This window comes from Macaca nemestrina, chromosome 14, assembly GCF_043159975.1.
Source record: "Macaca nemestrina isolate mMacNem1 chromosome 14, mMacNem.hap1, whole genome shotgun sequence".
NCBI lineage: Eukaryota > Metazoa > Chordata > Mammalia > Primates > Cercopithecidae > Macaca > Macaca nemestrina.
In genome coordinates, this window is record NC_092138.1 from 61,227,723 (window position 1) to 61,240,455 (window position 12,733).

Consider the following 12,733-nt stretch of genomic DNA (forward strand, 5'->3'; position numbering starts at 1 on the left):
TTTCAATAGTGGATAATTTTCTGACCCTCCCAGAGCTGGTAAATGATAACTCATCTTCCTATCTACCTCTGGCCAGGTTCTGCCCACTATTCATGTTCAAAGCTATCAAGTAACCCAAACAGCTGTTAAAGAGAAAACACTAATCAGAAGAAAAGATACTACTCTGCTCTTCTAATGTGTTTGAGGTCTAGAATGTGACCTGCTCAATTTACCCTATGAACATAAAGTGTAATATCATCTGAAAAAGTGACATCTGAGGAAAGGCAGCTGAACTGCTTCGCCACACCAGGGTTGTTCTTGGGTGCACTGGGTAGAGATCTCAAAGATGTGAAGATGCCTCTGGAGAGGGCTTGGAAATATAGCTCCTCGCATGTTCATTATTTTCAGCTGTTTTCTCAGGACATTTGTAGCTGCACACAGGCTGACCAGAGCACACAGAAGATGCCCAGTCATAGAGAGCTGCAGACAGTGAGGCATATTTCAGACCCAATCTGAACCTGGAGACTAATTAAATCCCCTACAAATCTGTATTTCGGTTTTGTTTTTGTTTTGTCTGATGTTCTTTCTAGAACAAGCATACTGGGCCAAAAGTTTGGGATAGGACAAATCAAATGGAAGGAGGAATAGTAAAGTTTCCATGTGCTAATAATTTGGGGCTAAAGCAAATCAGATCTTACCTGTCAGATTTGCTGCTGATTACGTCAAATTTTGTCTATTAATTTCCATGAAAGTTCCAGACTTGTGGTCTAAACCTTTACTTTGAAACAAAATAACAGATTAGGAATTTTTGCATTTTTTGTGATATGATTCCCCAACCAAAGTTAGCTGTTACTTTCCTTTCTTCTCTTTTCTTCTATCCTGAAATCAGACTTAAACATAAACTCACAGGACCCAGTGATTATATTTTATGTTAAAGTTCACATAGCAGCTAATTCAATGCTTGACAAATTGACAAGCTTAAATCTCTAATTGCATTCTAAATATACTCATGGAATTTAAAAACCTGATGATAGGAGAAAAGGCCTGTATTTTTTATATCTCAGGTTCTACTATACACTAGCCTAGGGTTAGCAAATATGTAGCCTCCAATTCAGTATCCATTGTGAACATTACTAATCTGTCACAAGAGTTTCCCACTGAAATGGCAAGAATATCCATCTCAACACAGAGATCCAGATAGATACTCTTAATGATTACATATGCCATGTGGAATGAAAAGAATACACCTGCTGTGGAATGCTTTATTTTCTCATTGAGAGATAAGGAATCTGAGAAGTAAAGAGTAAATACTTTGGAAAGAAGACAGAACTAGTAAGTGACTGAAATGAAATTTGAATTTCCTTCTGTGTAGATTCAAAACCTTTGCTCTATCTAACCTACCACATTATTTTTCAAAGCAAACATAATAAAATCTATTAAAATTAGAATATTTCACATCTTCCAACAGAGCACTGTCTCTGGTTTCAGAAAGAATGGGTTCATATACTATCTTTGTCACTTATTGTTTCTGTGAGCTGGACCTGGTTACTTAGGCTCTGTCTGCTCAGTGTCCTCATCTGTAAAATACGGTAACGAATACCTACTTAATTGTACTTTTATGAGGAGTGAATGAGGTAACACATGTGAATGCTTAGTCCATTACCTAATACCTAGTAACTACACATTAGAAGTTAGCATAAATCATTTTTATTGTTGCCTGCTGCACTGCATGACTGAAACTATTACTATAATGCAAATAATAAGATGTAAATTATTATTGTAAACTATAATTATGATGTGTCAATTACTCATCTCAAGGAATAGAGCCAGTTAAGCAGCATGAATATTTTTTCTCTGCATTGATACCAAAAATAACTATCTTCCATAAGTGCCCATTCCTATATCCCATGGCCCATTGAAATACTTTGTAAAAGTCCTGTACTTCTAACAGAACTTGCAGAAATATATAACTAGTTAATGTAATTCATCATGCATAATGCAAGCCTAATTTGTTTGAAAAGCTGAAGAGTTTTATTTTATGGGGAATCACTACAAGCTGATAAAAAATGAAGATAGAAGCAGATTATCTTTTCTCTTGCTTTGACCAGTCAGAATAACTGTCAGTATTTTGTCAATTCAAGAGAGGCTGTGGGCAATATAGTGGTGAGCACTGCAGGGGGTGGCAGCCATTAACAGAAAAGCAGAGGTGGCACTGAGAAATTGGAATGAGAAACTAAGCATCAGGATTTCCCAAGAGGTATGTAGTAGTCATTCAATGTGAAGGCAAGAGATCAGACATTCACAGCACGGGGATCTGTACTACCGTGCTGTGCTCTGCACTTTCGAAGGAGCCTATTAAATGAGAAGGCTAACACTGGAAAATACTCAAATCTCACCAAAAGGCCTGTCATCTAGTGTTGATATATAGCCTCATGGATGTAAGCTCCTACCATCTAAAGAAGCTACAGGGGCACATTACAAGTCAGGAAGCCATCTAAAAGTACCCTGGGAATTCTCACATCCATGAGCAGAATTCTTAGAAGGGCAGAATTAAGCTCCATTGGTTTTCACTTTCATGCAGTTATTCTTTTTTAAATTTTGAGGAAATTGCTACTGCTGTCAGTGCATAGCAATAAAGGACAGTATAGACAAAGGGTTAAACAAAGAAAAACTGTCAAGCAGCACTAAAGGTGATTCTTCCTAAAAAGCTCAGACTTCCAGATAGGAAAATTAAAGTCCTGAGAAGTGACATGACTTGCACAGTTAGTGGCAGGGGTAACATTGAATGTCCAGTGTTACTTTTGGCTTTAAAATGTCACACTAGCGCCATACGTACCTTATCCTTTGACTCAGTGTGGTGGGCCAACTTCCAAGATGGCCCCCAAGATTCTCATCCTATCATGAAACAAATCTTCTTCCAGTTATTAAGTCAAATACTAGTCTAGATAATTCTGCTGTGAAGGTTTCAATCAGTTAACATTAAGATAGGGAGATTATCCTCAGTGGGTTTGACCAAATTAGTTGAGCCCTTAAAAAGACTGGACTTTTCCTGGTGAGAGAAATTTGAAGCATGAGGAGAATTTGATATGAGAAAGTGGTATGGACTAAATCGTATACCCCTGAAGTTTATATGTTGAGACTCTAACCCCCATGTGACTGTATTTAGAGATAGGTTCTATAATGAAATAATAAAGACTAAATGGGGTCATAAAGGTGGGGTCTGGTGTCTTTATAAGAAGCAGAAGAGGTACTCCTCTCTTTGTGAGCACATAGAGGAAAGATCATGAGAGTACACAGCAAGAAGTTGTCTGTCTACAAGTCAGGAAGAAAGGCCTCACCAGAAACCTACCCGGACAGCACCTTGATCATGGACTTCTAGTCTCGAGAATAGTGAAAAAGTAATTTTTTGGTCAATTAAGCCACCTAGTCCATGGTATGTTACAGCAGCCTGGGAAAACTAATGCAGGAAGATTCTCCATTGCTCAGTTTTGAAAACTGAGAGAGTCATGCAACAAGGAATGTGGAAAGTAGCCACCAGCTGACACCATCAAGGAAACAGGGACCTCAATCCTACAGTTGAAAGAAACTGAAATAAGATTCAAGTATGTGAGCTTGGAAGACAACTTCAGGTTTCATATGAGGACACAGCCAGCTGACACCTTGATTTCAGCCTTGTGAGAACCCAAACAGAGAATTCACGCCATGCTCAGACTTCAGCCATTCAGAATTGGGAGCTTTTAATAAAGGGATCTTGTTTTAAGCTGCTAAATTGGTGAATATGTTTTACAAAATGACAGAAAACTAATACTTCTAGTAATATTAGTTCTAAAATTTGACATTTAGGAAGTAATGAGAGATATAGACAAAAGTATATATTTAATGAAATGTTTTCAAAATAGTAAAAAGTTGAAAACCTTCATGTCCAATAAGAGATTAATTGCTTATGGCCTGTCCAGATGATGAAATATTCCATGGCCATTAAAAGGTATGTGGAAACACCACCATGAGAAATGTAAAAAATGAACAATGTGATATTTATATTTATATATGTACTTACTAAATATTCAAATATTAAATATGCATATATAAATATTTTACATTTTAAGACTAATAAAAATTAGCGCTAATAGAATTAGAAATTATTGATTTGGTCTTTATTTGTGGTGTTCTTTTTTCATCAATTCTTCTAAAGTAGTAGTAATTATTTTCAATAAAAAGAGAACAATAATAAATTGCATTTTTGAATGCTACCTCCACGGGAAATATTGTTTATATGTCTGTAATCCTAAAGAAGAAAGATCCAGAGATACTTTTAAATAGGTTGCCCAATATTATTTTGGAGAGAAGCTTCTTTTTGTTTTTCTTAAAATAATTATATTACTTTATGACATAAGAGGTATGAGTTGCAGGTTCAGTTGCTACCTAGAGTATGAAATGGATACTGAAAATCTCAGGACATGTTCTTTTCACTGGGGTGAAGTTTTAGGGTCACAGGAGATTCACTTCATAGAAATTGGACAGATCAAAGTTAATATATATTTTCTGCAGCTCCTAAAATAGTTTAAAATATGTTTTTGATAGCTCATAAACTATCAAAGTAATAATTATTATAATAACTGATAGATTCAGATAGGACTTTTGATTACAGTAGTAAGTCAGGTGTGTGGCCACAAAACAATGATATAACGGGGTGGGGGGGGGGTGTAAAAACGGAGGCACTGAAGTATCTACTGCATTCAGTGCCCTGCAGTACCTGTGCACCAGTTGGTAGACAGTATAACAAAAGTTCAATGATAATTTCATATAAAAGTTTCTTGTGCTTTATCATTCATATTTAATTATAGTTAGTTCATTAATTACCTTCTTGAGAAGTGAGACTGGAAAGAGAATTAAATGGTACTTTAAAAAGCTAATTTTGCAAACAATTAAATTAAGCCAAATATAATTGATAATTGCTGTAACAACTAGCCCCTAGGCATTCCACTTTAGAAAAATTGTTTAGACTTTGGTAATATGAGAAAATATAAGTTCTCTTCATAAGTTTAAATAAGCATGAAAAAGCTGAAATAAAGACAATTAAGCTTTTCATGTTGACTCAAACTAAAAGTGACAAGTTTAGCAACACAAATTTGAACATTGTTTCTAGAAGAAAAAAAAAATGGTTGATGAAGACCAGGGCTAACCTTGGGGGAAATATCTATACTAGTCATCACAAAAACATGAATTTTTAAAAAGCAATAACTCCTGTTATTCTTATTTCCTATTGAGAGAAGCACAACCCTCTTGAACTTTTCTTCCCTAGTGCATATATGTATTCTTCAGAGTTTTCAAGCTGGCACCACACAAAAAGCTTAGCAAATGGTTTTAAAATACCATTATTGAACAAGTACTTTGTGGCAGGAACTATGCTAAATGTTACGCATGAATCTAACCCTTCCTTCAAACTGCTTAGTGTCCCTCAAAGGATAAGCCTGTGACATAGCAAAACATACAAAAGAAGGAACAGGTGCAGCTTCTGCCTAGGCTGGCCAGAGCAGCTTAACAAGGAAGTGGTACCGGCCAGAGTGTGGAGGGTCTAAACGGCACCTGACAAGATAGTCTGGTGGGTAATGAGACCCTGATGAGGAAGCATGTTACAAGCAGAGGGAACAACATGGAGAAAGACTTAGGGTATGGTATGTGGGAAAGCCTTCTAGACAGGCAGCTTGCAAGCTTTTCCTGGAAGTGATTCAAGAGTTTTTGGAAAGGATCCTGACATCAATACATCTTATTCATTTAACAATCAATTATGAATTTGACATTAAGCTCAGGTGACCAAAATTTTACCAAGACAACATTTTTCTGTTGGGGATCTCACAAGACATCAGGAGACAGGAAGAAAATCAGACCAACAAAATGTGGAGCAGCCTTAACTGTGGTGACCCCTAAGCTGTTGCCTTTCTTTTTTCATCTCAGAGCACAGCCTTTATTTTTTTCTTAAAAGCAGGAAATTGCCAACTTTGGATGAATTGTTGATTGGTCCAAACCACCATGACAATGCCAGTTCCTTTCATCTAAATCTCCTCTTCCAGACTCCCTTGCAGCCAGTGAGCAAATTAGTATCAAATGGAGAAGATGACTCCTGGATGTGCTTTCTTGTTGCATTGATGATATACATTATATTTTCTAGGTGTATGTATGGCTATGCCGTTTTTTTCCAGAGAGTTTTTTTTTTCTTTTGTTAAATTTTATTGCCTTTTTTTCAAGTTCTGTGGTACATGTGCAGGTTTGTTACATAGGTAAAGTTGTACCACGGTGGTTTGCTGCATCTATCAACCCATCACCTAGGTATTCAGCCCAGCATGCATTAGTTCTTTTCCTTAATGTTCTTCTATATATACATATATGGCTATGTATGTATATGTATATGTGTATATATATACACACACACACACACACACACACATACACGCACACATACACACATATGCTTGTGTTTTGTCTTCCACATAATAGTACTTCAGATATCTGCTTTAAGTTATTATATAAATATTTGTGTATATGTATATTATACAATATATTATATATAGAAAACACAAGCATATATATGTAAACGTATACATATACTTACTATATATACACACACATATGTGTGTGTGTGTGTGTGTGTGTGTGTGTGTTTTCTCTTCCCCATAACAGTACTTCAGATATCTGCCTTAAGTTATTACATGAATATTTGTGTGGATACAGGAGCCTAAACATCCCTAGTCCTATAACCATATGCCATGTGATAAAGGCTTCAGCTCCCATTTTTCCCTTTTAAGAAATATATTTTTCTCTACTCAGGTCCTGTCTTTTGTGTGAACCACCAGAGAATAGTGGGACTGCTCAATTCCTTGGTAGCAGATAATTGTCTTTATTTTAACTAGAAATAAATTCTGTCATTGAAATAAGATAAGCTAAAATATGGCCCATGGTATTTGATAATTTATCTTTTCTGGGTCTCTTTTACTAGGATGTCAAATTTGAAAACAAACATCGCCACAATTATGAGTAATACTTTCATCTTTGAAACATCTCAGACATTGTCAAAGTAATACCTGCTCTTCCACTAGAGTAATTTTTGCCCTGTGCTCCAAGGCCTAGCATTCTCATAGCTCACAAGATTAGTTATTGAAACATATTCAGAAAAATGTACTAATTTCACTTCTGCCATCATTAGCAGCAGCTAAACATTGGGCACACATGGCCATAAAGATGGGAACAGTAAACACTGGGGACGACTAGAGAGGGAGAGAGCGGGGAGACAATGGTTGAAAAACTACCTTTTGGGTACCATGCTCACTACCTGGGTGAGGAGACTATTTGTACCATGAACTTCAGCATCATGCAATATAACCATGTAACGAACCTGCACATGTACTCTGAATCTAAAATAAAAGTTGGAATTACAAAAAATAAAAATAAACATGTGAGTATCTATGGATATGACAGCTCCCTTTCATTTCTGTAGCACTGAAATGGTCAGGGGCTGCAGAGGAGAAAAAAGACTCTCACCCAGCAAACTTACGAAACCACTGTAAAGAGTAGAGAAAATAACGCATTGTATTATATGTCTAGGAAACAGAAACAAAGCGAATCATTTTGGCATATAAGAGAAGTAATAATAAGGAACCCCATAGGTACTGCTAAAAGACTCAGAACCTAGAACATCCAAGTATGAGAAAAGAAACCACCACAGGAAAAGGAATTGGATTTGCTTTCTCCCATAATGATGGGTATGGAATCTGTCGATACTTTGGCCACTGGAAGTAGAGAGTAAGGCAGACAGCAATGATAAAACCATCAGAGACAAGAGCACATGGAAATAAAGTCTTTCATGGAGCTATGATAATAGCGGAATGAGTAGAATTTCCACCTTAACATGTTGATGTCAATGTTACATTGCTCCACAAAATAGTTGTGCCAATCTGTAAACCCACAAACAGTATGTGAGCGTAAATTCTCCCACTTCACCTACACTGGAGATTGCAATGTTTTAATGATTACTAATATGATAATCTTATTTTGCTATATTTTTATATTTATGAGCTAGAGGGACTTTTCATACATTTATTGATAATTCATAGTAATTTCTCTATAAATTGGTAAAAATGGACAATAAATGGTGCAATAACAATAACTAATATTAAATAAGAGATTCCACTATGCTCCCTTGAGGCAAGTCTCAGAAGGGAATACTGTTGATTCAACAAGGCTCCCATTAAGCCCACCTACTCTTCTTTCTAGCTTTTGTGATTGAGGTGGTGGATGTGCTAATAATCAGATGCATGAAGAAGTGGGAATGACCTGCTTCATACACCAGCCACCAAACTAAGTTTATCTTGCTTATTATTTTGTGCCAACTATTCCTCTTATGTCAAGATGTTAGAGACCCAAGGAAAAAGAACAGAGTCTGATTCAGGATAACAGGTTAATTTACGATGTTTCAAATCCGATTGTTTCCTGGTAACAAAGGCAATAACAGACATTAGAATTGCTTGGGTTTTTTCTATAATTGCTTCAAATCCTTTTTGGACACTGTTGAAATAACCTCTTAACTGTACATTTATCTGGAGCCAACATGTGCTTTACTAAATTTGTATCCCCAAAGTTTAGAACAGTGCCTGACACAGGCAATTGTTAATTAGTATTATTAAAACTTTTCTGATTGTATGAATAAGTGTAAACAAATTAAGATATTATAATGAAAGTAATAACATACAAACGACATCCAAGAATATAAATTCTTATGAATTCAGCCCCCTCAAGTCTATTCTGACATCTCTTTCTATGCAGTTGAAATTCTAAAAATGTCATTCTATTGACATAGTGCTTCCCGCTTCTCATCATTCATGACAATGCATTTTTCTTTCTCATTTTATGGGTAGAGGCTATTGGCATTTTTCTATAGAAGCATTTGCAGGGATTATACATTCTCACAGTTTGCTGCATTCTTTGATAGAAAAATGTGCTGCATTGACCTGATAGTTGTAAAATACTTGAGATTTACTGTCCTTCTCTCCTGTGGATGATGAGAAAAGCTCTTCTCTGCTAAATAGTAAAGAAAAATTATTTTTCTACATAAATATTATCAGTCACAGCTTTATCTTCTTGATAAACACTATTTTCTCTTGAAGAACTTCATAAAAAGCAGAACATTCAAAGTCAATAAATTCCCATTAATCTTTATGAATCAAAAATAAATCCTATAGGAAATATAATTTTTCCTCTTAAAAAGCATTATTTCCAATATTTTTATTTCCAATTATGAAGGAAGCATATCTCATTTTCTGTAATTAGACTATATAGCTATTTCAAAATAAATTTAAAAACATATAATCTCATTACCATGCAGGGATAAAAGCTAAGAATGTATTTTGTTTCTTCCCATATTTTTCTACATGTGAGTATCTATAAAGAAGATAACATTTTGTGAATACTATTTGCAAGTCTGTTAAAATACAAAATTGTTATGTCATGATTATATTCTCATGTCAATAAATACTGTCTTAAAATATATTGTGGGAACTTAACTAGTTTATTTGAACATCTCCCTACTGCAGCAAATTTAGGTTGTTCACAGTGTTTGACTATAATAAATAACACTGCATTGAATATTTAATTTTATATCTAGTTCACCCTTAATTTGAAACCTAGCATCCCTGCCAACTGGTTGTATCTTCTGGGTTACTATTTATTCTCCTCAAAAATAAGTGAAAAGCTAAACAATTTTAAGTGCTGATTACATAATGTCAGTTTGCTTTCCCAGAAATCTGTATATATTTACATTGCCCCCTATAGTATATGAGTGTACACATAAAATTTAATATTCCATTTTAATAATGATGATTCCCCCTGGAAACTCACTGACTAACCAGATTTTCAACTAAATAACACAAGTGGATTTTGGTATTATGTGTTAATGAAAAACACAAGTTTATTGCATGTACTTTTTCTCCCTAATGACAAACATAAAGTATTTTTTAAAAATAAATTAAAGCCATGCATTTATATGTAAAATAAACTACAAAATTATCCCTGAAGCTCTAATCCCCAATCCTACTATCCTACTTTCTAGAAGAAATCAGTTTGCTGTTACATTTGTGTATAGTGTGTGTATTACACAAGTATATATGTGGTTAAATACACACACATACATATAAATACATGTACACCTATATATACACACATACACATCTATATGTGTTCATAAAATTAGTTATTTTTCTTTTTCCAAAATTGGAATAATACCGAATGTGTGGTTGTAAACTTCTTGCTATTTAACAATAAACACTTTATGGGTAATTTTCTTTTTATCCTTTATAGCTCTTTTTTAATATAAAAAGTGTTTACATTGACATGTCCAGTTAACATCTGTTAACTCAGTAATCTTGATTTATCCAAAAATAAGTATTTCGAATTTTGTGTAAACTCTTTACATTTCTATCTCTGTTAGTATTATCATGAAAGACCAACAATTAAATATAATGCAAAAACAGTTTTCTGGTGAAGCTACTGCTACCTTAAACTTTTAAAAAATCACTATATGTTATCAACCAAATTACAGCAAAACAAGTTTCTTCAATGACTTATTTTCAAAGAAATAGAAAGGAATTTAACTGCACTTTGCAAGTGATTTGGAACAGTGTGAAGAAGTAAGCATTTTCCTTTAGTCCCATCATCTGCGCTGGGGACCATAATGCTCAGATCAGATTATGAATCTTTGTCTTAATGAATGAGAATGGTACAAGAGCCCTTGCTAATGCTATTTAAAATTTTTGTCAGGGAAATAATCTATAACTTGACGGATAATTCTTCTCAGAATATTTAGGTATACTCCTAGTTGTTTTCAGAAAAGAGTGAAGTGGATTAACAATGTTAAATAGTTAATGTCCTTATTATTTCTTAGAAAAATATAGTATGAAGTTCAAATTAAATCGTTGATGAAGAATGTGGCTTCAAAGGGGGAAATAAAAGAGATGACAGAATCAAATAAGAGGAAATAAGGCCCAGGTACGGCACAGCTTGAATAGAGTTTCAGGCAGTTTCACTGGCTAAACACTTTTTTTTTTTTTTAAAGAGTTTTGCTTTTGCAATTTTTCAATTTCTACAATTGTATATGCTCAAGGTATATATCAGTTTTAAATGTTCAAAGAAATCTATTTCTAGACACCTTTGTAGTAAACTGTCAAACACAAACAAATAATCACAAAAAATGTAAGAGAAAATCAACTCATCACGTGCAAGATAATCTCAATAACATTAACAGCTGATTTTCAGTCAGAAACCATGGAATTCAAAAGGCAATGGGATAACATATCCAAAGTGCTGAAAGTAAATATCAACCCCAAATTTTATATCCAGCAAAACTAACCTTCAAAGAGGAACGAGATATTAACATATTTCTATGTAAACAAAAACTAGGAAAATTCTTTACTAGCAGAGCTTTGCTTTAATAAATACTGAAAGGAGGCATTTATTGTGAAATGAAAGGACCCCAAACAGTAATTCACATCTTTTCAAATAAACAGCACCAGTGAACGTAACATAGGTAAATATGTAACATAATATAAATTATTTTTGTGTGTAACCCTTTCTTTTCTATCAGTTTTAAAAGAAAACTGCTTAAAGCAATAATTTTAAAACTGTTGATGAGCTTATATGTGTATAGGTATAATTTGTATGACAGTGGTGCAAAATTGAAAAAATAAAGCTATATAATATACAATGCTGTACAACATATTACATATTGTATAATACAATGATATGGTATAATGCTATAATTAAGCTGGTATTAGTCTGATCTAGATTGTTTTAAATTAAGCTTTTATATTTAGTCCCCAGCGTGATAATAGGAAAACAACTTAGCAATATAAGAAAAAGTAAAAAGGAATTACAATATTACATAAAATATTTACTTAATTAAAAAAATAATAATTCAGAAATAAAAGGACAAATAGAATTTAAAAATATAAGACATAGATACCAGGTGACAAATAAATACCAAATGACAGCTGTAAATATTAATTTATGAGTAATTACACTAAATGTAAATAAATCAAGCACTACAAATTAACATATTTCCAGGATAGATAAAACAATGGTACAACTATAAACTATCAAACACACTTTAGATTTTAAAAAAAGAGGTTGAAATAAAATGTTACACAAATATATAACATGAAAACAATTCCAAAAATAGAGCTAGAGTGGCTATAGTAGTATTGTACAGTATACACTTGAAGTCAAAATTGTTATTAGAGAAAAACAAAGGACATTTCATAATGCTAAAGGAGTAAATATATTATGAAAACATAACAATTGCAAACATATATTACTCACAATAAAATCCTAAAATGCATGAAGAAAAAACTAACAGAAGCAAAGGGAGAAAAAGACAATTCAACAATATTCATTGGAAACAATTTGTTTTATTTTTCAACTCAAGACCATTAAATATATTAGAAACTTTAATATCTCACTTTCAGTAATGGACAGAGCCAGGCATATGATCAACAAGAAAATAGAAGACTTGAAAAACAATAAAAACCAACTAGACCTAACAGACATCTATGGAACACTCCACCCAGCAATAGCTCAGTACATATTCTCCTTGAACATACACGGATCATTCTCCAGAATAGAGCATGTATCAGACCACAAAACAAACCAGAACAAACCTCAATACGTTAAAATACTTGAAATCACAGAAGTATGTTATGTAATTATAATG

General features: G+C 33.8%; 2 long non-coding RNA genes across 3 annotated transcripts in view; both read right to left on the minus strand.

The window, feature by feature from the left end:
• The window catches only part of LOC139358313 (uncharacterized), a 240,892-nt gene that overhangs the window by 122,812 nt on the left and 105,347 nt on the right, over positions 1-12,733 (minus strand). The gene's annotated exons all lie outside the window — the stretch shown is intronic.
• Positions 1-12,733, minus strand: part of LOC105485784 (uncharacterized) — a 44,415-nt gene that overhangs the window by 5,472 nt on the left and 26,210 nt on the right. Inside the window, exon 2 of one of the 2 annotated variants that reach the window (XR_003018930.2) lies at positions 678-752. The exons of the other annotated variant lie outside the window; for it this stretch is intronic. This is a non-coding gene — a long non-coding RNA (uncharacterized lncRNA). The remainder of the gene's footprint in view (positions 1-677; positions 753-12,733) is intronic. 2 annotated transcript variants of the gene reach the window in all.